This window comes from Mirounga angustirostris, unplaced genomic scaffold (assembly GCF_029215605.1).
Source record: "Mirounga angustirostris isolate CCGP_5_RB_7025 unplaced genomic scaffold, mMirAng1.0.hap1 SCAF_6, whole genome shotgun sequence".
Taxonomy (NCBI): domain Eukaryota; kingdom Metazoa; phylum Chordata; class Mammalia; order Carnivora; family Phocidae; genus Mirounga; species Mirounga angustirostris.
Genome location: NW_026991714.1, coordinates 107,850,385 through 107,877,409, shown reverse-complemented (window position 1 = coordinate 107,877,409; position 27,025 = coordinate 107,850,385). Strand labels below are relative to the sequence as shown.

General features: G+C 48.3%; 1 long non-coding RNA gene across 2 annotated transcripts; it reads right to left on the bottom strand.

Annotated features, from left to right (window-relative positions):
- Positions 1-1,688: 1,688 nt before the first annotated feature.
- Positions 1,689-26,701, bottom strand: LOC123846590 (uncharacterized). 2 transcript variants are annotated; one of them, XR_006791318.3, is made up of 6 exons: positions 26,018-26,701; positions 18,360-18,484; positions 10,026-10,154; positions 9,457-9,587; positions 8,858-9,198; positions 1,689-6,877 (listed from the first exon to the last, which is right to left on the bottom strand). It is a non-coding gene; the product is annotated as an uncharacterized LOC123846590 (long non-coding RNA). The 2 variants fall into 2 exon arrangements; XR_006791317.3 differs by having other exon boundaries at positions 8,858-9,587.
- Positions 26,702-27,025: the final 324 nt, after the last annotated feature.

The window sequence follows — 27,025 nt, the reverse complement described above, 5'->3', positions numbered from 1 at the left end:
TCCATTCTCCACTCATTTATTTAGCCCAGTGGTTCCTGGATTTCGGATTTCACGGGCCTATAAGCAAACCCACCCCACACTCTCAATTTAGAAGACAACATGAAGTTCCCAACTTTTAATACTTCCAAGAAACCCATTAAAATATGATCTGATCTTGGGGCGCCTGGGTGGTTCAGTGGGTTAAGCATTAGACTCTTGATTTTGGTTCAGGTCATGATCTCAGGGTCGTGAGATCGAGTCCTGTGTCGCCTCTGAGCTGAGCATGGAGTCTGCTTAAGATTCTCTCTCCCTCTGCTCTTCCCTGCCCTCCCACCTGTGCACAAGTGCCTTTTCTCTCCTCACAAAGATAATTAATTAATTAATTAGTTTAAAAAATATGATCTGATCTGCACTTCAGTTTTCCCAAAGTGTTCCTGGAGCTTTTAAATGGGAATCACCCATCCTTTTATAAAATAATCAAATACAAATTTTAAGATCTATATTCTTATTTTAATATCAAAACAAGGAAGAGGAATATAGGGCCCCAATAAAGAAAAGTCCTCTAAATGAATAAATTTAACTTTACAAAATATTTCCTATGTTGTCCTCAATTTTTCTATTTTGCATGAACAAGTGAAAAACCACAAACCCGCTTGTATTTTTGGTCTGGGGTTCAGGCGCAAACCCATATGAGCACCTGCTTTGAACACAACTCCATGCTCGGGGCTGTGTTGTGGTTGCAATACTAAGGCATGGTCAGTACTGAGCTTTCAGTACGTATTTTGTGTCGTATTAAGACCTGACATTTTAAAGTGAAGAGAGATTGTGTTGCCACTGTTTTCTATATTTGGTCCTCATGCTGTTCCCAGGCTTGAGAGTTTAAGAAAATTTAAGAAAATAATACCCATTTGCACACCTACTATTTACTGTGAGTGTTGAAATGGGCCCCGAGTCTGTGGGCAGTTGTAGGCACTGCACTGTGGGCAGCATGGTCAGATGGTGAGGGATGGGACCCTGCAGGGCGGCTGGAGGAAGAGAGGTGCTACAGTTCGCTTTACAAAAGCTAAGCCCGAAGAAGGTCATGATGCAGCTATCCTATTTCTAAACGACTGACCCGGGAAGCAGCAAGCTGCCTGACACTGAGACCCTGGAAAGAAGAGCTAGGCCCACTGGCAAGAAATTACAGAGAGGCAATTTTAAACTTAAAAGAGGAAAGATGTTCTCAGAATCAGAGATGCCCAAATATAGAAAGTGAGCTTCTCATTACTGCATACAGACGTTAAATAATCATTAGTCTGGGAGGTGATGGAAAGGATTACTACATTTAAATAGAAGTATAAGTACATTGTTTAAAAATGTTCAAATATAAATAATAGAACACAGAGTTAGATGATGATGATAGAAAGATAGAAAGATAGAACAGAGAGGAAGAGACAAAGGAGGGAGTTTATGTGAACTAAATTCTTGTTTTTCTTTTTTTTTTTTTAAAGATTTTTATTTATTTGACAGAGAGAGCACAAGCAGAGGGAGAGAGAGGGAGAAGCAGGCTCCCTGCTGAGCAAAGAGCCCGATATGGGACTTGATCCCAGGACCCTGGGATCATGACCCGGGCCGAAGGCAGCCGCTTAACCGACTGAGCCACCCAGGCATCCCAACTAAATTCTTGTTTTTCATACTACGAAGTCAATAAACTACCTAAAGTCAGTAAATCAAAAAACAGATCCATAAACATTTTATTCAGAGTTTCAGAGACTAAGGACTTCAATAAACAAAAACATAAATGATTAAAAGAGGTTGCCTTAGGGACATAAGTCAGAGGTAGGGAGGATTGGGCCAAGAAACTTGTTTTTCATCACACACAGGTATATAACTTGGGTTTTCTTTTTTTTAAGAATACAATGTAATATATTATTTTCATGTTGTTTTAAAAAATTCAAATCTACCTTCCTCATTAAACATATGAGGAAACCAAGGCCCTGAGAGTACAGGTGACTTTCCCTAGGTCATACCACCCGCAAGAGGAAGGACCAGGAATGGAGGCCACGTCTCATGACATCCCCTCCTCCGAGCTATATGGGACTGCTCCAAGCAACCCTAGAGTTCTTTCTCACCCTGCTTCTATGATTAACCATCCTTCCAAGCCACTATGCCTTTGCACCTGCTCTTTTCTTGGCTTGGGGTGGGCCTCCCAACTTCTTTCCCCGGCATGTGCCTGTTCATTTTTCATAACCCAGCTCCATGTCAGTTCCTTCGAGACTCTGACTCTTGTCCTCCTCCTATACTGCCCCTGCCTCTACTGTAATGTTTCTTTCTGGTACCACTGGACCATAAATATTTGGATACCCATCTGTCTGCCCATCTTACTGTCTCATTTGCTAGACCATGAATCCCTCAAGGCAGAGGTTTATGTCTGATTCAACACTGTACCACAGCTCCCACCCCAACGCCTGCCGCTGGGCATTCAAAAGTGTTTGGGGAATTTGTGATGGGCGGAGCACATGAGTTTCTGCCTCTAAGATTCTGGGCTGGTGGCCCAAGGCCCAAACCCTGGCCACAGGCCTCACAGCTGTGCAGAAGGCTCTCCATCAGGTTCAAACTCATCCCTAAGTGACTCCCCCACCCCCAAACTTCATATGCTGTCACCCTCCTGTTTTCTTGCTCTCCTCTCACATCTCAAGGTTTATCTGCAAATCTCAGCACTCTCAAAGGGCATGCTTTAAGAGCCAAGTGGAGCCTTCCATCTGGATTGAATTAAACCACTGACAGAGTTATGTCCCCAAGTCAGCAGGAGCTGGAGGAAGGCACTGGGGAAGGGACCAGACCTTTACTCCTTAGAGGAACTAACTCAGAAGAAAAATAATGTGTTGGTAAGAGCTGCCCGAAGGAGTGGGAAGAGGATATGGACAGATTGAGTAGCTCTTGCTGGGCATCTGTCCCCAGGCAGGGTCTTGGTGTCTCTGGGCCTCTGTTTTCTCACCTACATCATAGGGGAGGTGATGCATGCTCATGGTTGGGGGCGGGGGGAATCAGTGAGGAAAAGCACAAGGAGCTGTCTGGAACAGTGCTGGCTCAGAGTGGTGCTCAGTCTATGTGTGAGCTTTCCTTTCTCTCCAGTTCTTTTTCTATTTTTCTTTTTTTGTTGTTGTTTTTATTTTTATCACATTTATCCATGGACACAGTCAAAGAGGCAAATTGTTCTTTTGTTACAACAAAAACTAGTTTCTTACCCTGTCCTCATTGTTTATTTTTCTCCAGAAGCAACTACTTCCAACTCTTTTTAACAATTCTGCTGGTATTTACTTCCATATTTCAAAATAATTTGCTTGTATTGATACTTTTTGAATGCACCTACTGAAGAACATCTTGGTTGCCGTTAGTTTGGGGCAATTATGAATACAGTTGCTATAAACATTCACGTGCAGGTTTTTGTGTGGGCAAAGGTTTTCAACTCATTTGGGTGAACACCAAGGAGCTGGATTGTATGGTAAGCTATGGTTAGCTTTGCAAGAAACTTCCAGACTGCATTCTGAAGTGGCTGTACCACTTTGCATTCCCACCAGCAATGAATGAGAGTTCCTGTTGCTCCACATGCTCACCAGCACTTGGTGTTGTCAGTGTTTTGGACTGCAGCCATTCTAATAAGTACGTAGTGGTGTCTCATTATTTTAATTTGTAATTCCTAATGATATATGATGTGGAGCAACCTTTCATATGTTTACTTGCCATCTGTATATCTTCTTTGAGAAAGAATCTGTTCAGATAGTTTGCCTATTTTTTAATTGGGTCGCTTGTTTCCTTATTGTTCAGTTTGAAGGGTTCTTTTTTTTTTAAAGATTTTTATTTATTTATTTGAGAGAGAGAGAATGAGAGACAGAGAGCATGAGAGGGAGGAGGGTCAGAGAGAGAAGCCTGCTCCCTGCCGAGCAGGGAGCCTGATGCGGGACTCGATCCAGGGACTCCAGGATCATGACCTGAGCCGAAGGCAGTCGCTTAACCAACTGAGCCACCCAGGCGCTCCCAGTTTGAAGAGTTCTTTGTATATCTTAACTACAAGGCTCCACCACATCTGTGTTTTGCAAATACGTTCTCCTAGTCTTTGGCGTGTCTTTTTCATTCTCTTTACGTACTGAACTTTTGTTCTAATTATGTGTTTAATTTCTAAGGGCTAGTTTTTTTCCTCTGGATGCTCTTTCTTATGGTTCCTCTTTTCGCCTCAGGTATACAATAATCTCTCTCATCTCTCTGAAGATATTCATGACCATTTTTCGTATGTTTTCTCCCTACACAGCCTCTGCTTCTTCCAAGTTGCTTTTGTCTCTTAGTAGAGGCTTTCCTCAAAAGATAGGTGATTCTTGGCTGTCTTCTTGCCTGAGGAAGACCCCAACATCTGACTGGATGTTGTGCGTGCATGCGCGTGCGTGCGTGCGTGGGTGTATGCATGTGTGTGTCGAAGGGGTGCTTGGCGACTCTGGGCTTCTCTCCAGGCAATCAGGCTAGACGTTTTGTTAGGGAGTGCCTACGCAGTCCATGCCTGGATCCTATATGCCTCACTGCTGGTGCTTCAAGATTAGAGCGGGGGAAGAAGACTGAAGGTTTCAACATTATCTCTTAAGTAAACTTACATTTAATCCCATTTTTAATACTCTCCACTCATCCGTGCCTGCTGTCTTCCTGTCTGGATATCCTCATTTTATCCTGTCCAGAAAATGAAGCCTCAGGCTTCTGCTGAGCTGAACAGACAGTCCCCAACCTGTGTAGCGAGGGAGGGAATGGCTCCAGGGGTTACACTTGTTCTTAGACTGTTTGGGGGGGGGGCATAATATATTGAGTTCATTCCAAAGGGAAAATTTCATTTTCCCCCAATGTCTTCATATTCTACAAGAATAACATCTAACGTCTTTTTATGGTGCTTGTGGACTTAAATTTTAAAATCAGAAGTGATGATATGAGAGTATATGTACTTTACACTAGTTTCTAATAACTCCCTTTTAATACAAATATGATAGAATTATTTCTCTGTCATCCTAAGATTAGATTTTACTAAAATTTGTACTTTTCTGTCATGTTCATCCAAAGACCCAGTTTTTTTTTTAATCCTTGATCTGTTCTTATAATGAGTGAACTTGAACAAAATACTCTTATCAGAAAATATTTCTGTATCTGCTTGTTGAGTAGATTCTTCAAGTGTTCTGGGTTCTAGCTAGTTTTATCTAGGATTTATTGCTTCCATGGATTTAAAAAAATACACTTGCTGTGTCCAGTCATATCTCCTTAGTCTCCTCCTGGCTAGAACTGTTCTCAGACTTTCCTTGTTTTTGATTATCTTGACAATTTTGAGGAGTACTGGTTGGGTGTTTTGTAGAATGTCCTTCAGTTGGGATTTTTTCTGAAGTTTCTCTAGTGATCAGGCAGGATTATGTGTTCTTGAGAGAAAGACCACAGAGAGGCATGGTGCCATTTTCATCACATTCTATCAAGAGTACATAATATCAACATGGCTTATCACTGATGAGGGTAACTTTGGTCACCTGGCCGAGGTACTATTTGTCAGGTTTCTCCACTCTAAAGTGGCTCTTTCCACCTTCCCCCACCGCCATACTGTGATCTTTGGAAGGAAGTCACTGTGCCCAACTCATATTTAAGGATTGGGGAGTTATGTTACACCCCCTTAAGGGCAGAGGATCAATATAGATTATGTGGAATTCTTCTGTGCAGGAGATTTGCCTGTTCTCTGTTTATTCTTTTATATCAGTATAGACTCATGGACCTTTATTTTATACATTGAGTTGTAATCCAATGCTGCTTTATTTCGTTGCTCAAATGGTTCTAGCTTTGGCTGTTAGGAACTCCTTCACTTGGCTCCTGTGTCCTTTGACGTGTCCCCATCGTTGTGTGTGCAGTGTGTGTGCGCGTGCGTGCACGAGAGAGAGGGAGAGCACACAAGAGAGCACTTTCTTACTTTTTAGCACTGCAAGATGCTCCTGGCTCATTTGTGTATTTCTTGCCCCAGTTCTAGAATCAACCATTTCTCCAAGGAGTCCTGGTTCCTTTTATTGGAGAGTAGTGTTAGAAACCAAAATCTGGGTACCGGGTGTGCGCACTGATGTTGGGATGCTGTTGCTTCCAGGCTTGCTCAGCGGATAGAGCAAAAAGATATCTGTATGTATACTAAGCCATGTGTATATACATACCTATAAATATTCCTATATGTAGCCATCTATATGGTATCTATATTAAGCCAAATATGCATTTATTCTAGCCTCTTCTTCCTACCTATTTGTAACCTCCTACTCTGACAGTGAGAAGTCAGCCTCCATCCCGTTGCCTAAGTGCTCAAGTCCACGCATAGCATTGTCAGAATGTTCACCTGTACTTCCACAAGGGTGGGGGGTGGGGGTGTGGCTTTGAGTACAGCTAGAGCATGGTGATTACGTCCAGCTCCTTTTGTCTTTATTTTCTTTCAGCTGTGTGACTTGAAACTTGAGAGAACACCTATCTCCTCTCCTGGGGTTCATTTTTGAAGGGCCTTGTGGTATTCCTTCAGCCCTTAAGCCATCTTAAGATGAGTCAAAGTCTGCTTTCTTTGGAGAGGGAGGTTTCCGAGCCTCTTACGACAGCACAGTTTAGGGCCTCATAAACATGTGCGAGTTTTTCTTAGAGTTTATTTTAACCTCCATTTTTTTCTCCTGCATCATTAGCACATCTCTCAGTGGGGTTAAAAACGGCTTCCCAGCTCTCTGGTTTCCCCACTGGAAATTACACAGGAGGTCTTGTTCCCATGGGAAGGATGGGATGAAAATTTTGTTCCTAGAATGATTCCACAGCCATTTCACCAGTGACCAGGGGCTTATGCAATGTTCTCACTGTTGCCAGGCCTGTACCAGTAAATCTGCGTTGCCTGTGGGAGAGAACCCATCCTGTAATTAAAGCCACTCAACATCTGCAGGGATGCCCTTATCTTGGGGCTGCAGTCAGGAGAGCACAGAGGTTAGGAGCGGGGCGTGCCTGTGTGCCAATCCGTCTCTGCCCACACACTTGCTGTGAGACTTCAGGCAAGTTACTCAACCTCTCTGTGCCCCAGTTTCCTTCTCTGCAGACCAGTGAGTGATGGTCATAATAGTGTGTGTCTCTTGGGTTTTCCTGATGATGAAAGGAATGAACAAGGGAAAAGGGGCTCAGAATCGTGCCTGGTGCTCAGAAGGTGCTCTGCAGCTGTGCCCGGCTCTCCTCACCTCCTGTGTGTCCTAAGATAGAGCCTCCTCTCTGGTCGGGCCAGACCACTCCCTGTTTCCCTCCCAACTCTGATCTGTACCAGTCCAAGGGCAAGATGAAATCCCCCTCTTCCTTCTCCTTCCTTTCTTCCTCCTTCTCCTATTATCAATGATAACTACTGTGTATTAAACATTTGCTATGTGCTGGCTACTTTTCAAGTGTTATTTTTTTCAAAACTATCCATAATCCTGAAAGCCTGGTAACACCATCCTGTTTCGGGGAGGAAGAAGCAAGCCTAGGAGAGGCCAAGTAAGCGGCTCTGCTGGGTGGCCGAGCTGAAGGGTCCACGTGACATTGACCTCCACAGCATGCTCTTTCCCTGTCTCACCCAACATTCACTGTCTGCCACCCCAATCTCCAAGGCCATGCTTGGGGGCTCTCCTTGTTGTGAATTAGATCACCCACGATGCTTTTGGGTGCAAGTGATAGAAGCCCCAACTCAAGTTGGCTTAAACTAGAAAGAAAACGTGCGGTTCACAGAAATGGAATGTTTAGAGAAAAGGCAGACTTCCAGCAAGTGTGGATCCCATAGCTCATCGATGTCCCCAGGGACCCACTTTGCCTTGTTCTCCTGCCCCACCTTCTCCCATGGTCCTGGTCTCATCCTTACACGAGCTCTCACAAGGCTTCAGGATGGCTGTCAGCAGCAAGCTGGGTACTTAGGCTCGATTTCCCCCAGATCCTGAGCCGAGGATGTGAGATTAAGTAGTTTATTTGGGACATGATCCCAGGAAACACGAGCAGGAAAATGGCAAACTGACTTGGGAAGGGAAATAGCCCATCAAGGGTTATCTAGACAATTAGAGAACTGGAGTGCAAGGCCACTGAGGAATTTTGGGGAAGAGTGTAGAACCATGTATCACTTATCCCACCCAGTGGCCCTGGTACTTCTGGCCTGTGCCGAGAGCAGGCACAGTAGGTTCCAGCAGCCAAAAAAAGCCTCAGACCAAAAAAACAAGACCAAACCAAACAAAAAAGCCAGAGTTGGCAATTGGCAATGGGACAGGGGCTCTGGGGAGGGCGCTGAGTGTATCTGTTACCCCAAGTGTGTGCCTCCTCAGTCCTGCCTGCTGGGAGAGGGAGCAGTCCTTCCCACAGCTGGTGCACCACAGTCCTGGGGTGCACTGAGGCTTGTCCTGCTGAGGTCCTCCATGCCCACATATGAAATGAAACCCGTGTCCAGGAGAATACTCGGTCCTGATTGCCTTTGTCTTCAGTTACTGCCCACCCAGCCACCACAGTGATAGGTGGGCTAAGAGATGGGCTCATGCTCCTTGGCTGAGGTTCACCCAGGCCTCCCCCCAGTGCTGAGGTGGGGCCGGTCCCACCAGAACGGAAGAGCAGCTGTTCTGGAATGCTGGGAGGGTGGGGAGGATCCTGGGAAGCAAATGGCAAAGCTCATCACGTGAGTATTCTCTAGAACAAAAGGAATGGAATGGAAATAAAGCTTCCAAGAGGAAGACTACAGAAACCTGCAAGCTCAGGGCTGGGAGAGGACTAAGAATGTCACCTAGCATAATCCACCTACACTGCTCCTCATCTGTCCTCCAATGTGATATTCAATCTCAATGTGTATACCTCCAATGCTCTTCACCCAGCAACCCACCTTTGTCCTGGAGACATCTCTAACCACTGGAAGTCTCTCATCACATCGGGTTGGAATCTTCCTATGTCTTCTCTGGGGCTTCCAGGACACATCTGTTCCGTCTGCCCTCAATCTGAGCCCCACGGGGATGTGTAAACAGTGATGGCATTTCCTCCAAGACTTCCCTGGAGCACGCTGACCACCGCCAGGCCTCTCATCTCCCACATGATGGCCACAGAAGGGCTCCGAATCTGGAGTAGGGGGTTGGGGGAGGTCCTTGGGCAGGCATCTTGGAGGCGGTGGAGCCTCAGATGGGTTTCTTCGGAAGTATCAGCCGGTGTCTCCAGGTCAGCTACAGTTTACTGCTCAGAAGCCAATCGAACGGTCTCAGTCACAGGGAGGCGCCCCGGTTCCCTCATGGATGTGTTTACTTGGAGGATGTGAACTCCCAGACACACAAACACTCTGCCTGCCTCCCACCCCAGCAGTTCCCATGGGAGCTCTGGAGTGCCCCGCGATGGCCACGTGCCCTGTGGCTATAGTCCTGAGGTCTAGGCTGCTCCCGTCTGGCCACATTCAGCAAGGCCCCACACCCAGCCCCAGCCCTGACCTCTCCTCACCTCAGGGGTCCGCAAAGAGGGAAGCAGTACACAACAATGGAAAGAATCCAAGCTGGAGTCAGAAGTCCTCCAGTGAATCCTGCTCCACTGGGATGAGGGACTTTGCCCCTCTGAGCCTCAGTTTCTCTTATCTGAAAAACAGGGAAAAGAACTCATTTGGAGGCATTCTGGGAAAGTGAAAGCACCCGGCGTGGGCCAGGTTCTTAACAGATGTGTATATTATGGAGCTTTAGTGGTGAAAGCTTCCCTCGATGCTCCCCGGATTATCAGGATCTGTTGAGACGGTTATTAATCTTTTGTTCTGGTAGCCCTGCAACTCAGATGGTAACACTTCTATCACGGAAACATTCCTGAACTCCTGCCTTCCTCTAAGATACCCTCACATAATGAACAGATAGGGCAGTGGTCCTACCCTGTCCCCAACCTCCAAGTTCTATAGACCTTCTAGAAGACACCTGCTGTTCTGATCCCTCTCTCTTCTTGGGAACTGTCCCAACCCTGTTCACGTGTGTATAGAGGGAGCGCCGTGCCAGATTACTACTCATCCCCCGGGGTCCCGTTGATCTGACCTTCTCCGTGACCTAAGCTGGGCTAACCAGGGTTCTTCTCTGGGACTCATCATGTTGAAAGTGGAAGCATCTTTCTTTCTTGAAGGCATGTAGATCCGAAGCTGTTGGAAGCCACATGGGAAGCACCAGCTGACACACAGAGAGAAGCAGAGACAAAAGACATAGCATGACTGACTGAGTCCCTGGCTCAGGGGTTCTTCAGCCCTGCCTGTCCCACCGCTTAGCAGTGCAAAGCATCCTGAGATTACCGAAGGAGTGGCCCACGTCCCCCAGCCTCTTCTGAGGTCCAATTGATGGGACTGTGGGTGGACTTTTGACCCTGGGGGAATCAATCCAGAAGCTGGATTGATCCAATCAGATTATGTCTCCTCGAACTGGAGTATAGATGGTCAGGGTCAGATGTTAGCCAGTGCTGAGCTCTTGAGGTAAATAGGACCTTTGAAGGGCAGTCATAAGGATTCTTACATAAGCCGAGGTGAGGCTTGGGGCAGTGCTCTGAGAGAGGCTGGGAGGGGGCCTGCCCTGGGTCCTGACAGCTTTCCCTTCCTGTTTTCACTCCTCCAGAGTCCCGCCCTGCCACCCCTCAGGTAACATGAGCTATTCCTGCATCTCCCTGGCAAATTTTCCCTTTGGCTCAAGCTACTTCGAGAGGGCTCCTGTTCCACGCACTCTCCTTCCAGCCCCCCTGCTGTCCTGTTTCTTCGACACAGCCCAAGATGGAGGCAACAAGCAAGAGTCTGAGTTTGCCCTATGGGAGCACTGGAGAATGGGTCCCTCCAGGACCTGGGAGTGCACACTCAAGCTTTTTTAAAAAATTGAGATATAATCCACAAACATGCATTCATCTTTTTAAGGTATACAATTCAGTGGTTTCTTAGTGTAGTCACAGATGTGTGCAACCATCACCCCTCTGTAGTTCCAGGCAATTGTCATCGCTGGAAAAGAAACCCCACACGCATTAACAATCACTCCCCATCCTCGCCCCTGCTCTCCCTAGCCCCTGGCTACCCCTAAACCGCTTTCTTGATATCTATCCATTTGCCTCTTCTGGACATTTCGTATTAATGAAATCATGCACAATGAAGTCTTTGGCATATGGCTTTTTGCGCTTACAAGAACGTTTCAAGGTTTACGTTGTAGCGTGCTTCATCCCTTTCATTCCTTTTCATGGCTTGGTGATCTTCACATTTTGCTTATCCATTCATCAGCTGATGGACATTTGGGTTCTTTGCACCTTTTGGCTACTGGGAAGAGTGCCGCTGAGAACAGGTGTGGACAACTGTTGGTCAGAGTCCCTGTTTTCAGGTCTTTGGGGCATCTGCCTAGGATTGCCAGGTCACATGGTAACTCTGTGTTTATGTCTTTGAGGAGCCGCCAAACTGTTTTCTACAGCAACTGCACCATTTTCCATACCCACCCCCAGTTTCTCCACATCCTTACCAATGTTGGTTATTTTCCTTTTTCAAAAAACAGCCATCCTAAGTGGGTGTGAAGTGGTATCTCATTGTGGTTTTGATTTGCATTTTCCCAATGACTAATGATATGAAGCATCTCCTCATGTGCTCATTGGCCATTTGTTGCTCTTCTTTGGTGAGATGTCTACTGATTTTTTTTTAAGAGAGAGAGAGTGGGGAGGGGCAAAAGAAAAGGGGAGAGAGAGAGAATCTTAAACAGATTCCCCACTAAGTGCAGAGCCCGATGCAGGGCTTGATCTCACCACCCTGAGATCATGACCTGAGCCGAAATCAGAGTCTGATGCTTAACCAACTGAGCCACCCAGTGCCCCTGGAGAAATGTCTATTCAGTCCTTTGCCCATTTTTTTTTTAAATGGTCATTTGTCTTTTTGTTAATAGGTGACGATAGTTCTTCATACGTTCTGCATACAGATTCTTAATCAAATGTATGATTTGTAAATGTTTCCTCCCATTCTGTGGGTTGCCCTTTCACTTTCTTTATGGTGCCCTTTAAAGCACAAAGATCTTTAATTTTGGTGAAGTCCGATTTATCCAGCTTTTTCTTTTGTTACTTATGCTTTTGGTGGCATATCGAAGGTAAACTCAGTCTTCAACCTTAAGTTCAGATTCTTTCCATCTGTGTAGGTCTGAATTCTGCCTGAGGTTTGTAAATGTCTTTTCTATTACTTGCATCTTGAACAAGTCTATTTGTCTCAGATTACGAATTCCCAGGGCAGTGACCAATTCGTAAAACAAGTTCACACTGTACAATTAATTAAAGCTTTAATGAGGAGGACGATAATGATCCAGAGGCCAGTAAGTCCTCCCTTGGGTCGAACCTCATCTTGCAGAACAAATCTATTTCCCCTTCACAGGTACTGAAGATGACTTTGACGTGAAGGCCCCAGAGAAGGGGGTGGCCCCTGGACACCATGGAGGGGGTCAGGAGCGGCTGACCTGCTTGGATCGTGCCCACCAATAGAAAGAATTTCCGCTAAGTCTGGCTTTGTGCCAAGCCAAGTGCTGGGGTGATGATGGGGGCTGGGAGTTGGCATTGCCTCTCCCACTGCAAGAGGGTAAATGTGCTCCCTGAGCAAAATCAAGTCTCTAGCACCGTCAGCTCAGGCTAAGGGCAATAACACAGGGGAGGCAGCCAGACAGAGGGAATGGAAGAGGGTGGCTGCTCAGCTCCTAGTCTCTAGAGACCCTCTGTGGCAGCAGCTCTTTCTGGTCAGCTGACTTAGAGCTGACCCCTGTGGGACTGTGGGGATCTTCTTAGGCCATGCAGGGGCAAACCAGTCCTAAGCAGTGGATGGGGACCACAACTGACCAGCCTCAGATTCCAAGCTGCCCACACCCATGGGCTTTGGCAGGACTCACTAGCACATTCCAATCTGGCATCATTTAGAAAGCTCCTACCAAGCGCCCGTGCCAGGTCCCACAGGGCTCTCTGTCTTGGATCTCAGCTCCCTCCCTGGCGCATTGTGGGTATTTGGGTTGGTGTTTGGGTCAAGAGTCCCATGTCTCTGCTAAACTCAGAGGCCATGGAAAGAATCCGGGTTTTGTTATGAGAATAGTTTCTGTGTTGGATTACCACTTAATCCAAGTGTGATTGGGGATAAGTCATTTAACACCTCAGTGTGTCTCCCTCACATCTGGGAAATGATGTGACTGATGTCCCACGGTGGCTGTGTGAGCAAATGAGGTGAGGTCTGTAAGTGTCTAATGTCTGATGGGATGGGCTTGCTAAGTTGTAATCATTTACTGCAGAGCCAACTTTTCGTCCGATCTCGCTTTAATCTCTTCTTTAATCTCCCACATTGGCACCTCAGCACAGATATCTTTCCCAAAGACTTGCATATCCAATTAGTCCCAGGCCTATCCACCTGTTCACCTGGGGCCTGGGTGCCCAGGCTGTCCATGCTGGGCTCCTCATCCCTCCCTGAAACCTCGCTTCTCTTCTCTCCCCATGTTTGCAGTCTCAGTGAGGCCTGACCATCCAGTGACCCAAGCCAGAGAGCTGGGTGTTTTTCTAGAGCTTTGCTCTTGCAGATTCCCCATACCCCACCAAACTTCCTTGACAACTCCTGATTACATTCTTCCTTCTCTCTCCCATGGCCCATGCAATTAATTAAAGCTTTAATGATGACCAGGATCATGACCAAAAGCAGGTACTCAATGAAGTCTTGGTAAATGAATAACTCCTCTCTGGTTTCCTGCCTGCCAGGCCCTCCCCTCCAGTTTCTGCTCCACATTGTAGTCAGGGCATCCCTCCAGAAGCACATATTCCTTCCTGTCTTTGCCAAGACCAAGCATTTAGTGACTTCAGACTGTCTGATTGTGTGAGGTTCTCCAGCAGCTCTTGACGGCTCAGGCCGTCACCAGAGAAGGCTGGTGATGAATGAATCCATCCTGAAAATTTCTCACCCAGGTGAGACGGCAGGGCCAATGGGACCAGAGGGATTTTTACAAGAGTGATTGACAAGGTGTGCCAAGACATGGAAGGTAGATGGGGAAAAAAGGAAAAAAGGGAGTAAGAGAAGCTGGGCTATTACCCAGTCAGTTGGAAGGAGAGCAGTTATGGTCAAAGAGTGATGTTTGCATTCTCAATGTCAGAGGCAGGGTGGCTCTGGGTGACATGGCCAGAGTATGGCTGGGGGGAGTAGGGGGACCAGAGGGCAGTGGCAGTGACAGTCCTTGGAGAAGGACCAGTCACGGACCTGAAAGTGTAGGGAGACGATGGGTCAGCATATAATGGATTGTCCACTTTTGCAAGTGAAAGGAGGCTTTCTTTATCTACAGTCCACATAGGAGTAATAGGCATGAGCCTGGATTGTCCTGAGCAAACTGAGGCAGGTGATCATTCATTTCTTAGCCAGTCAGGCCAATGGCAGGCCGCAGGATGGGGAAGATGAAGATAAAGTGCCAGGTATGATGTCATCAGGGACTGATGGGGCAGGCAGGCAGTTGAGCACAGAGCCAGGCAAGGTGGCGTGACCAATGCCAGGAAGCTCGCCGAGCAGGGGCTTTAAAGAGGTAGAAGAGCCTGGGTGGGAAGCTTGGGTGGGGACAGTGGAGGACACAGACACCACCCCCAGACCTGGGGGAGAATAAGATTTGCTCAACCTCATATATGAGTCATACTTTTTTGGACTTTCTCAAGCATTTTTTTTTTCAGTCTCATAACTTTCTTGAAAATTATGTTTCCCTTTCGGAAAACGAAACCAAGGCAGAATGTGATGTAGGTTGATCGACCCAAGGCAAATTGAGGAAACCCCTGAAGTAGGGTTGCCAGATAAGGTACATGACACCCAATTAAACTTGAACTTCAAATAAACAACGAATAGTTTTTTAGTATAAGTATGTCCTAAATATTTCATGGACATACTTATACGAAAAACATTTTTTTCTTCGTTGTTTATCTGAAATTCAAATTTAGCTGGGCAGCCTTATTTCTTGGTTTATTTGTTTTGTTTTGCTAAACCTGGCAATCCAGAGGAAGATGAGGAGGCCGGAGCGGCCATAGGAATCAGAGAGCCTTGTTAGTGGCCCGGGAGGCTGGTAGGGCAGGGCCAGGTCTGAGCATGACTGAGAGAAGAGTATCAGCCTGAGGAGGGTGACCAGCATGGGGAAAGGACTCAAAACCAGCCAAGTCAGCTTCCGGACAGGAATGTCTGTGGGGTAAGTGAGAGTGCTCTCTGTTCATGACTGTGCACACTTGCTCACTATCAGATTGAGCCTCAGAGTCCACGAAGGGTGCTCACATCTGTTATTTTATTGGATTGTCTCAGCCTTAAGAAGTAGGCACAGCACAGATCCCAGTGCCAAAAGCACTGATGAGAACACCAAGGTTCAGGGAGGTGTTGTTGAGGCTCTGGCGTTGGGGCCCACAACATTGGGAAGGGCATCAGCTCTCGCATGGTGGATGGGGGAGCTGTGGCAAACCCTGAAACTCACCCAGAAGGGGAAGGCCCGGGGGAGCGTAGTGCCTTCTTCCCAAGCCTGTGGGGCACGGTGGGGGGGGGGGGGGGCCGGGAGGGCGGGGGGGGGGGGCTCAGCCTGAGAGAGCTTTCACTGGGGAGGGAGGGAGATGCAGGGAGAATAAAAATGACCAAAGCTCAGGATTTCCTAGTAAATCATTAGCCTTCGCCAGAATACAGAAGCTGTGGACTGTGATTATAAAATACTGAAGTGCAATGAAATACAGCCCAAATAAAATGCAATAAAGCGGGTGCCTGGGTGGCTCAGTCGTTAAGCGTCTGCCTTCGGCTCGGGTCATGATCCCAGGGTCCTGGGATCGAGTCCCGCATCGGGCTCTCTGCTCGGCGGGAGGCCTGCTTCTCCCTCTCCCACTCCCCCTGCTTGTGTTCCTGCTCTCGCTATCTCTCTCTCAAATAAATAAATAAAATCTTTAAAAAAAAAAAAAAATGCAATAAAGCAAAATAAAATAACAAAGCTAAAAGGACTAAAGGTGTCAAACCATCTGATAAAGGGTCTGAAGAGCCAGAACTGCCACAGGACTGGGGCCTGAGGTAGGCTCAAGGACAGAGCCTCTGGCTACCGGCCGGGGAGCCCAGGGGCAGCAGGGGACAGTGGCTGCACTCCTCATTCTGCGTACTCGCTCAGTGACCTTATGGCATCTCTTATCTCTTTTGGCGGCAGCGGGGCGGGGGGTGGGGGTGGTGGGGGGGTGGGGGGGGCGGTGAGTTAGGTAGTAGGTCACAAGGGCGGTTGTGTGGAGGTGCTCAGGGAGAGCTGCGAGCTCATTTCCAGGTGTGAGAAGACACTGAGAGCTCCTAGGTGCTCGGTCAGTGCACTGACCCACCAACACATAGCGATGTCCTACTGTGTGCCACGTGCTAGGCAAGGCCCCTGTCTTCAGGGGGCTGACATCCTGGTTTGGAGATGGGTGAAGTTGGGGGGACACAGCCAATACGTAAGTGAACAGATATGTGAGCAGGGAGGCAATGTTTGAGGTGAAGCCCGTATGAAGCGTGCAGCCCGGCACATATTTGGGGCTGAGTGGCCCAGGCAGTGGAGTTGGCTCGTAACCTAAGAAACCCTAAGGGGTAAACAAGCCGAGGATGTTAGAAGAACGAAAAGAAGGCCAGCGTCTAAAAGAGAGGCTGAGATGAGAGGCAGGGCAGTCCTGTAGGGCCTGGGGAAAGGGGAAGGTCTCTGGGGTTGGTTCAAGTGGGCTGGAAGCTGTCGGAGAAGTTTGAACAGCAGTGTAGTGGCATCTGATAGATGTTTTAGAACGGTAGCTTCAGAAATACATGTTGAGGGGCGCCTGGGTGGCTCAGTCGTTGAGCGTCTGCCTTTGGCTCAGGTCATGATCCCGGGGTCCTGGGATGGAGTCCCGCATCAGGCTGTCTGCTCAGCGTGGAGCCTGCTTCTGCCTGCTTTTCCCTCTGCCTGCCACTCCCCCTGCTTGTGCTCGCGCTCTCTGTGTCAAATAAATAAATAAAATCTTAAAAAAAAAAAGAAAAAGAAATACATGTTGAGGACTTTGTGCTAAATGAAATAGGCCAGGCTCAGAAGGACATATGACTTGATACCACTTACATGAGGAACCTAACATAGTCAAACTCATAGAAGTAGAGTGCAACCATGGTTGCCAGGGGCTGAGAGGAGGAGGAAATGGGTACAAAGTTTCAGGTATACAAGATGACTAAGTTCTAGAGATCTAGCATACAGCAGAGTGCCTACAGTTAACTATATTGTATTGTATACTTAAAAATTTGTTAAGAGCGTAGATCTTATGCTAAGTGTGCCTATCACACACACACACACACACCCCCACAAGAAAGAAATATACGTTATATCATGACCAGGTACACCAGGTATGTATACAAACATGGTTTTTTTTTTTTTTTAAAGATTTTATTTATTTGACAGAGCACAAGCAGAGGGAGAGAGAGGGAGAAGCAGGTTCCCTACTGAGCAAGGAGCCCGACATGGGACTCGATCCCAGGACCCTGGGATCATGACCTGGGCTGAAGGCAGCCGCTTAACAGACTGAGCCACCCAGGTGTCCCTACAAACATGGTTTTTAAACGTATCAAAATAAAACAAAAATGTCACAAAACAATAGATATTTGGTGCCGTGTATTCTGATAGTCCCAATTCTTCTGTTTCATTAAAATGAAATCAGGTCATGACCCACTAAATTGATTTCACACCCACTAACTGGTTGTAACCTACAGGTTACACTGCTTTTAGAATATTGCTCTGGCCCTTGGGTGTAAAATAGATTGTGGGGGGAGTAGGGGGAAGCAAGGGGGAGCAGCAGGAAGACCAGTGAGGAGGGTGTTGCACAAATCCAGATACAAAAGGATAGAGGATTGGACTGGGATGTTGGCGGTGAAGACAGAGGCAGATGGGCAGACATGGGATGTATTTTAGAAGCAGCATGGACAGGACTTATTAATGAATTAGATGTAAAGGGAGAGAGAGGGAGGAATTAGTAATGACTTAGTTTTTGGCTTGGGTTGCTGGGGAACAGCAGTGTTGATTACTGACATGGGTTACCATGGGGAGGGAGCAGATTTGCAGGTAATCAAGAGTTCTGTTTGGGCAATGTCAATTTCAGCGCAATTTCACTCCTCTTAATTGTTCCTGCTTGAGGCTTAGCATCAGCTCCTGAGAAAGCACACAACAGGTAGAAAGCAACCCATGGTGAAACATTAAGGCAAAACAAAAAACTTAGTTAATAGCCACTCAGAGCTTCCTCTCTGCCCAGCAGTGTTAAAAGCATTATGCATCTTCTTTTAATTCTCAGGATAATGCAATGAAACAGGGGTTATTACTGTCTTCATCTTATAGAAGAGGCACAGAGAGGTTACTTTCCTGGTCCTTAGTCACATAGCAAATACCTACCTGAGCAGAGATTTAAACCAGTTCTGTCTGACTGCAAAAGGTAGCTCTTGTCACGGAAAGAGGTACTCAATCTTTTGGAGAAGGATAACTCTTGACTTGGAAAGATGGCATATTATCTTGCTGAGCTGAAAAACAAAAACAGGATTCAGACCGTAAACGGTACACGAAGTTTTTGATCTGCTTTAATGTTAAAAGAGAAAGAGAAAAGACTAGAATGATGTATATCACAACGTTAACACTGGTTATCATTGGCTGGTGGGATCACAGGTGGCTTACATTTTTGACAATGATAATACACAGCCATTGTAAAAGAATTTCCTTTAAAAATGGAGAAAAAATGAGATAGCGTTCTGCATATCTAGAGAGTTTACAGTAACACAGACCCACGGGACGAGTGTGGTGTGTGTTGTGGTGGAAGCCTCAGAAGGCCTGGACTCTCCTCTCTGTACCACCCATGACTCACTGTGTGGCCTCGGGCAAATCTCAAGCCCTCTCTGGACCTCAGAGGGGGGATTTGGAGGAAGTGCCTAGGAGCAGTGGTTAATGTTTAACAACTAGCTCTCCAAAAAAAAAAAAAAAAAAAGATCCTTGATTTGTAGCATTCACTGATTTCCATGGTATAAATACTCCCGCCAGTTTCAAGGTCGGATTCAGGTGACCAATGTATACTGGGAAGAGATGCACAGGAACACGCCATTAGCATTTCTACCATGAAAATAGAATGCTCTTGTTAGCAAGAGCACAGGTAACAGTAAGGCATAATAAAATCATTAGGACTTGATGAGTTTTGAGTATTTACTACCTTTGTGTTCAAAGTAATTTAATTGTAATCTTATATAATTTAATGTTTAATAATGGCGGTGTTTAACAACTGGCCTACAAAATCCGTACACACGGAACAGTCTGCTCCAGTGAGTTACAGAGGGTAACTGTAGAGGGGTGAGCCCGCTCTAGCTCACCACTGCCCTGGAGCCTTGAGCTCCGACACGCGGAAGGTCCAGGGTTAGACGGAGCTTGGAGCCCACGGAGGTCATGACCGTGGGAACTGAGCTCACCCTCCACTCCTCCATCCCCCACGGCGTCAGGGCCTGAATCACAGTCTCTGGAAGGAGAGGGAGGAAGGAGCACAGGAGACAAGGACTCTAACCAGGAAGGCAAGGAGCAGGAAGGGCTGGTGGCATCAATGTTTTTGTTGGAGCTGTTTTTCTCTGTCTTATCTATGGCAGAGACCAGGGTAAACAATATCCTTGACTTGATATCACTTCAGGAGCCAACAGGAAAACCCCCCAAGCCTGGGTTTGTGAGGAGCTGGCCTCTCGGGAGGGTCTGAATCTTTTCCCAGCCTGAGCGTGCATGTTCTGCCTGCTTCTGCTTCCCGTATTCCAGCTGAGCACCCAGCTCTGCGGGTCAGGTGCTCCTTCTCTGCTTCCTGCCAGGTCCCCAGGCTTCAGACGGGAGTAGCGGCCTGCTGTGAGGGCCACGGCAGAAGCAAGGCTGCCTTTCTGCTCCTTGGCTTCATGTCTCCCACACAGACACCACCCAGTCTCCACGTCATCTCCACTTTGGGAGCTTTGGAGGCCCTCTGAGTATCACCGCCCTGCAGCAGATTTGGAAACTGAGGTCCAGGGAAATCAGGGAGCCTGCCGCAGTGTCAAGAGGACTAACTGCACACACACTGTGGCAACATTAAAAAGTCTGAAATCAAGTGTTGGGGAGGGTGTCGACCCACGGGACCTCTTATGCTGGAAACATTTAGCAGTATCTTGAAAAGGTGAACCTCTACATATTCTACAATGCAGCAAATGCATATACTCAAGAGATGCTCTTATGAATGAGTGTATGTCAGGAAAAGTCCTAGGTGCACTGTGTCCAGAGCCATCAGCCGGAGAGTGGCTGAGTGGAGGGTGAGCTCAGTTGCACTATGGCCTAGGATATAGCATCCAAATGAATGAATTACAGTGACACGACTTTAATATGATTAAACTTTAGCAGTACTATGAGAAGTGGAAGAAGTAAGTCTCAAAGATTTCAAACAGCACGACCCCCTTATAATCATGTAAAAGAACAAAGCAAAGATATATTTTTAGAATACACATATATGAGGCAGGACTTTCTAAATAAGAAAAGCAAGGAAGGGCGCCTGGATGGCTCAGTCGTTAAGCGTCTGCCTTCGGCTCAGGTCATGGTCCCAGGGTCCTGGGATCGAGCCCCACATCGGGCTCTCCACTCCGCGGGAAGCCTGCTTCTCCCTCTCCCACTCCCCCTGCTTGTGTTCCTTCTCTTGCTGTATCTCTCTCTGTCAAATAAATAAAATCTTAAAAAAAAAGAAAAGCAAGGAAATGGTTCCAGACGGTGATTATGTCGGGTTGGGGAGCCTGAGGGATTGGCTAGGGGTAGACCTCATAGGTATATACAAGTCATTGCCAAGGTCCTAGTTTTTATGTTGGCTGGTTTGTTCGCAGGGGCTGATTACATTTATAAATAATTAATTGCAAAATAATGTTACAAAGCTAGGGTTATGGTTAATGCCCTTGCATGCAGCTGGGCTGAGGGAGAGGGACAAGGTTGGCATTGGATATCAGAAGATGTGATTGCTGTCACCCCCTAATGTTTCAGGGGCCAACTCAAAATCACAGAGCCAGAAGCCACATGATTTTCCTCTTCTCACTACTAGTTTTCAAATGGGTAAAAAGAGGTTTTTGAACCAGATCATCTTCGAGCCCCTCCATTAGCTGAGCTACAGCAGACTGCTTCTGCAGCAAATAAGCCCCAATCTCAGTGGCCGAAGAGCAGAAAGTTTGTCCGTAGTGCACATCACAGTCTGGGAGGTTCTCTGCCTCAGATCTCCTGCAGTGATCTGCCCCCTTCTGTCGTGGAGTCGTTCACTTCCCATCTCAAGAACGGGAGAGAGAAACCACGGGGAAGACACACCTCGTCTTGCCGCCTCGTTAGAGACACCCTCCTTCTACTCGCTGTCCCGTTGTCGAGAACAAGTCCCATGCTGTCTCCAGCTGCAAGGGAGGCTGGGAAGTGGAGAGAGGACATGGACGCTTAGTGAACAGTGACCCTTCTTGCCAGAGCCCCCCTGTGTTTCTGCAATCCTCGAGTCTCTGAGTTGTTCCAGATCAGAGTTGACGGTCTCCTGTCTGAGTCCACAAACCACAAAGCTTTGCTGAGTTTATTCACTCACTCCTTAAGTAAACAGAGGGCAGGTTCTGCTCCAGTGCTGAGTCAGCCAAAGGAGTCATAGTCCAGTAGTGTTGCTGGGTGGAAGGGGGTGGGAAGGGAGGACTGACCATTCTATGAACATCATAATGCCATGCAAACACCCTCTAATCAAGAATAAAAGAATATCGAATGGGCGGGTGTGAGGGTAAGAACGGGGGTTATGATTACAAAATTCTTCTTTGAGGTAGTCATTTTTTCAGCTAGGTTTTGAAGGGTGAGAGCAGACTGCCAAGAGGCTAACAGAGGAGGCTATTCCTGCCAGGGGAACAGCATATGCTAAGGCCTGAGGCAAAGAAGGCCTTGCATGAGTGGGAAAGGCCAGTTGTTTCATTTTGCTGGGGGTGGGGGTGGGGGAAACACATGTGGTTTAGAAGCTGGAAGGTAGATTGAGCTGGCAATTAGGGTACAAAGGAGGTCAATAGCCAGAGGCCCACAGGGCCTTGAACATCATGCTCTGTAGGTGTTTGGACTTTATTCATGGGTGGCCAAGGAAAGATTGTCTAAGTAAGCAAGAAAGGTCAAGGGGTGCCTCGAGGGCCAGGTTGAGCCCCTCCCAAAGTCTCCATCAGCCAACTTTCTCCATTCTTTGATATGGGCAAGACTTTTCCCGAAACAGTGTAGAGAGTGCTATGCACTCAACTTTAGGGTGTTTTAATCCCCTTTTTCCAAACAGATGCTTCATAAGCCTAAATACATGGAAATTCCAGAGCCACTCCCCCAAGTGCTCTACAAGAGGACAGGACCACGTTTTGATCACAGGTCCTGAGTGACCAGGCATCTTCTTTCCAGCCCTGGGGGCCCAGGATATCTGCACAGATTGAGGTTTGCTAAGGGGCTATCGATAAAATGTATATAGCTTGTTTTTTGTTTTTTGTTTTTAAGGAAAAGGTGATGGGAAATTGAAAGGAGTGGAGGAGAAACATGGCTTCCTCTAGCTCCTGTGTGAAGAAGGACCCATCTCTGCCCCAGCACTTTTCTGAGGGCTATTCCTCAGGGAGCAGGGGCCTATAGGCCTGCTCCGATGACTTCTGGGGATCAGATGTCCAGGGCCTTTGGCCAGCTTGCCCCGGGCCATGCACAACGGTAGGTGAGAGAACCCGAGGCTTCTGACATCCAGGCTGGTGCCCCTCATGCTCATGCACATGTCCAGCCTTGAAACCCAGCAAGCACCCTCTGAGGGCCTGCCAGAGGCCAAGGCCATCAGAGCATCCAATGCCTTCCTATGTCCTGGGGTTCAAGTAAGGGAGAAGATTTTGTACATGAGCAAACTGTCAAGCAGAGGATAATCAATTCGCCAAAGTCACAGCTGGGAAATGGACCGTCTCCAAAGGCCCAGGCACTTTCCACAACTCGGAACCGACACAGAATGGGTGGCTGAGTTTAAGGTTCATGGATCCCCTCACCTTTTGTGGCTCTTTTATCAAGAGTCATGAGTCTGTGGGTGGGGCCCGGAGTGGTCAGGCTGCCCCCAGGGTTTGACGGTCAGAGTCTTGCATGAAGATGCTGAAATCGAGCTAGCCGTCACCGAGTTATATGCCCTGGCAACAAGGACTCTGTGTCCATGGGAAGAGGAGACAGTAAATAGTCTTCATCTTCTGGGTCAACTCCACCCTTCGTGGTGACACAGAGTGTTGTGTTGAGAAGGAATCTGCAGTCATGTCTGGGGAAGAGTTCTGCGCTCAGTGATTTCTGTCCTGGGTGGGGGGATGGGGCAGTGGCGCATGCGGAGAGAGTCTTTGCCATTTTGCTATCACTGCTGTAAACCGACACCTTCTGTGTCAACACACAGTCCAAAGGAACCCAATGCCTAGCCCTGGCCCAGAGGAGAGACAACACTCAGCCTTCCCAGGGTGCACTTTGCTGTTTATTGCTGAGGCATGGAGTGTAGGCAGGTTCAAGAGGGCTAAGGGTTGTAAGTCACCATGCTATATGCTTTAGGGAAATAAGCAGCATCAACCAGCACATGGTCATGAAGATCCCTCTTCTTCCTCTGCAAATGTCTGGTTGCCTTTCAAGCCCAAACTGAGGCTGATTCCCCCACGGAGACCTCTGCTTGCTCCTCTTGCTTCTCTGAGCTCAAAGCTCTTGGTTTGAAACTCCCCCAAACATCTATCAGACTATTGTCTGGGGAACTTTAGGGACAAACACTCTCCTCCACGCATCCTTTTCCTCTCAACCACCACTCCAGATAAATTGAGTATTTCTCTTGTTTCAATTATTAATACCATGCTTCCCTTTTGAATGGTGGCTTATTCAGAGTTAGCAAAGCACCGTCCTCTTGTTCACATCCTCACTTGACCACCTCAGTCAGTAATTGAGAAAATGGAGGTTTAAAAAGAGATGGCAGAGACTTGCCCAAGGCCACTTGTTCAGGTCTCTGTTCTCCAAATCCAATCTTTTCTCCATTGTCCCATTCTGGAGACCATGAGGTAGACCGAGTACCAGAAAGGGAAGGGGACAGGGACCTAAGTAAGCCTCGCCTGGGATTCCCTCCTACCTCCGTTTCTGGGGCCAGAGTTGCCACACCAGTAGACTGCCAGATGAGGACCAATGAGAGGGGAATGAGGATGTGGAGTGGATTAGGAAAAGGTGGCTTAGCCATCAGGCTTCCTGGGTGAGCTTGGGCAAGTCGCTTTCCTTCTCTGGGCCACGGGGCCTCCTGCTCTCTGAAGCGAAGGCTTAGGCTAGGACCTCTGACATTTAAATGCAAGGCTTCTTGATGTGTACGTGAGGGGGCGAGGGGAGGCACAGAGTTTGGGCCTGGGTGGGTCTTTTGAGCCTGGTACCCAGGCCCCTGATACCCATCTGGCCCTCCGCACCCATCACCTCCCATCCCACAGGAGGTGCTGTTTCAGGGACTCTTTGGGGACTGGCTGAGGGGCTGACCTCAGGGCAACCAGCTGCTACTCAGGCAAACTGCCTGTCAGTTGTTCACATTTATTGATTACTCATTGGGTACGGAGCTCACGTGTTGGGCAGGTGTGCTGTGGGCAAGAGGAGGAAGCAAAGTGCAAAACCAAGGGAGCCATTCAGGCTTCAAAGGGGAGCAAAATCGGGCCACCCCTCCCACCCTCCATTCAGCCCTCCACCTAGCAAACACTTGGGGATCATCTACTTTCTATGCAGCAGGGCCTGTGTGGGAACTATGGGGCAGGGGTGGGTGTGGGGAGGGGGAAAAATGGGCAGAGGCCACCAGCGGGGTTGCCAGGTATGACAAGAACCCTCACAGCAGCCAATCATTGAAGGACAGGGAACCCCAGAGCAGATGTCTCTCTGGGCAGGTGACAGACTCAGAGTTTCAGGCTGAGAACCATGACAGAAAGGTTTTGAGTAGCTAGCCCTCCTCCATAGGTTCACTGCTTCCTGTTTATTGCCTTATACCTGGTGGTACCTGCTGGCCCATGAAGCAGGGTGAATGTGCCACCCATAATGGGGAAAAATGCGAGCACTGCTATGTAACAGGACTCCCTTGACCCAGAAGGAGAATGGGGGGCAGAGACAGAGAGCTCTGGGCTGGGCCTGGGTGTCTCAGGGTCTCCTCTGTGCTCCCCGACTGCCTGCTTGTGCAACTGGAAGATGTGCCCTCTCTGAACAACGGTTTTCTCTAAAATGTCCAGGGAAAGTCTAAGTCTGTGGTTTAAATCCTATTCCTCCTCCTCCCATCTTGGAACCTTAAAGATAGTAGTAGAGTTCCAGAGATGACTCCAAATATTTCCAGGAGTTATCACATGTATTTCTAACAAATGTGTACCTTCTGTTTAAACAAATAGATTGAACACTGATTTAAAATGTAAAGGGATAGGTCTCTGAAAAATAAACATATATTAAAATATACCTGATATAAGCACTATCATTTGTATTAATAATCACAGATCGTTTGATAGACAGAATCTTTGACATCATCGAATGATCTGAGACAAAAACATCGAAGGGGTTCTTGGTGACATGGTGGGCAAGGGGGACACATTCCTGAAGCCCATTCAGGTCCAAGCACCCACAGATGCTATCTGTGCAGGTAGTGGGAGAAATCCTCGCGGAGGGGGTGGTGGAGAGCTGACTTTTATGGAATGCCTTGTGCTTACCAAACTCAAACTGGTCAGCTCATAAACATCCCCAGAGGAAGGACCCTGACCATCCCCATTTTACAGAGGAGAAAATAGGCTTGTTCGCAGAGGTTAGGCGCCATGGGGAGGTCACTGAGCTGGAAGGTAGCCAACCTGGCACTTGAACGCCTGGCGGAATGGCTCCAGAGCCAGGGGTGAGGTGAGAGAGGTGACTAGGTCCCCTCCAGACGCCTTGCCTCCAGTTCCCTGGCGATGGCGTAGCGCAGGCGCCGGATGACTGCCCCAGACTGAGAGGGTGAAGGCCCTGGGCTTCGGGGTGTGTTAGGCGGAGGAGGGGAAGGGGGCGGAGGTTCCCCCCAGGCATACTTGGAGTAGCTGGGTCGTTCTGGAAGATGGGTGACAGTCGTCTTCCCGAGCTCCCGCAGTCCCATCTGGGGTCCTGGCGGCCCGCGGAGGCACCGGGTTGGGCTGGGGCCGGGGGTCTGGGCGGAGGAAAAGGCCGGCGCAGAACCGAAATAGGAGAAGGGAGAGGGGGAGGGGGGGAAGGCGAGGGAAGGAGGCGGGGAGTCCTTCCTGGGGCAGGAACCCGGGCCCCCCTTGGCGGAGCCGGCCCGCAAAGCGATTCCGCAGATGGAAGGAATTAAGTGGGAGGGGGAGGGTCCTACGGTGATAGCGAGAGGAGGGAAGGAGGGAGGCGTGTGTGTGTGTGTGTGTGTGTGTGTGTGTCTATGCGCGCGCGCCCGCGTGTGTCTGGGAGGGGAGAGGGAGAGACAGAGAAACACATCAGACTAGACGGAAATAGAAAAGACGACACACACACACACACACACGCACTTAAGAGAGACAGAACCACAGAAAAAGACAACGAGCCGGACAGAGACAGAGACAGAGACACAGGAGATACTAATCTGAAAGAGAGCGGAGAGAAAATGAGAAAAGAAGAAAAACAGGGCAAGAAAAACGAGTGAAAATGAAATAATTGCAGAGGATTTAGAAGAACGAGAGACAGAAGAGCGCCAAGCATAGCGAGAACAGATTGATTAGGCCGGGGCAGTCCTGAGCTCCGGCAGGCTCCGGGAGCAGGGCGGGCGGGGGGGCGGGGTGGGGCCTGGGAGGGGCCCGCCCATGGGCGGGCCAGCAGAGCGCTGCAAACACAGATGAGCCCTAATTTCCCCGCTGGCCCCGCCCCACTACTGCTCCATATTCAATGAGACAGCCAATGGAAGGCAAGGACGGTACATAAGGGGCGGGGCCTCCGTGGGCCCCGCCCCCGGGCACGGAGCCGAAGGGGTCAGCACTGAGGCAGATAGCGGATCGCGGGGCGGGGCGGGGCGGGCGGCGCGGAGGGGGCGGGCCCAAAAGTTTCCTGCCCAA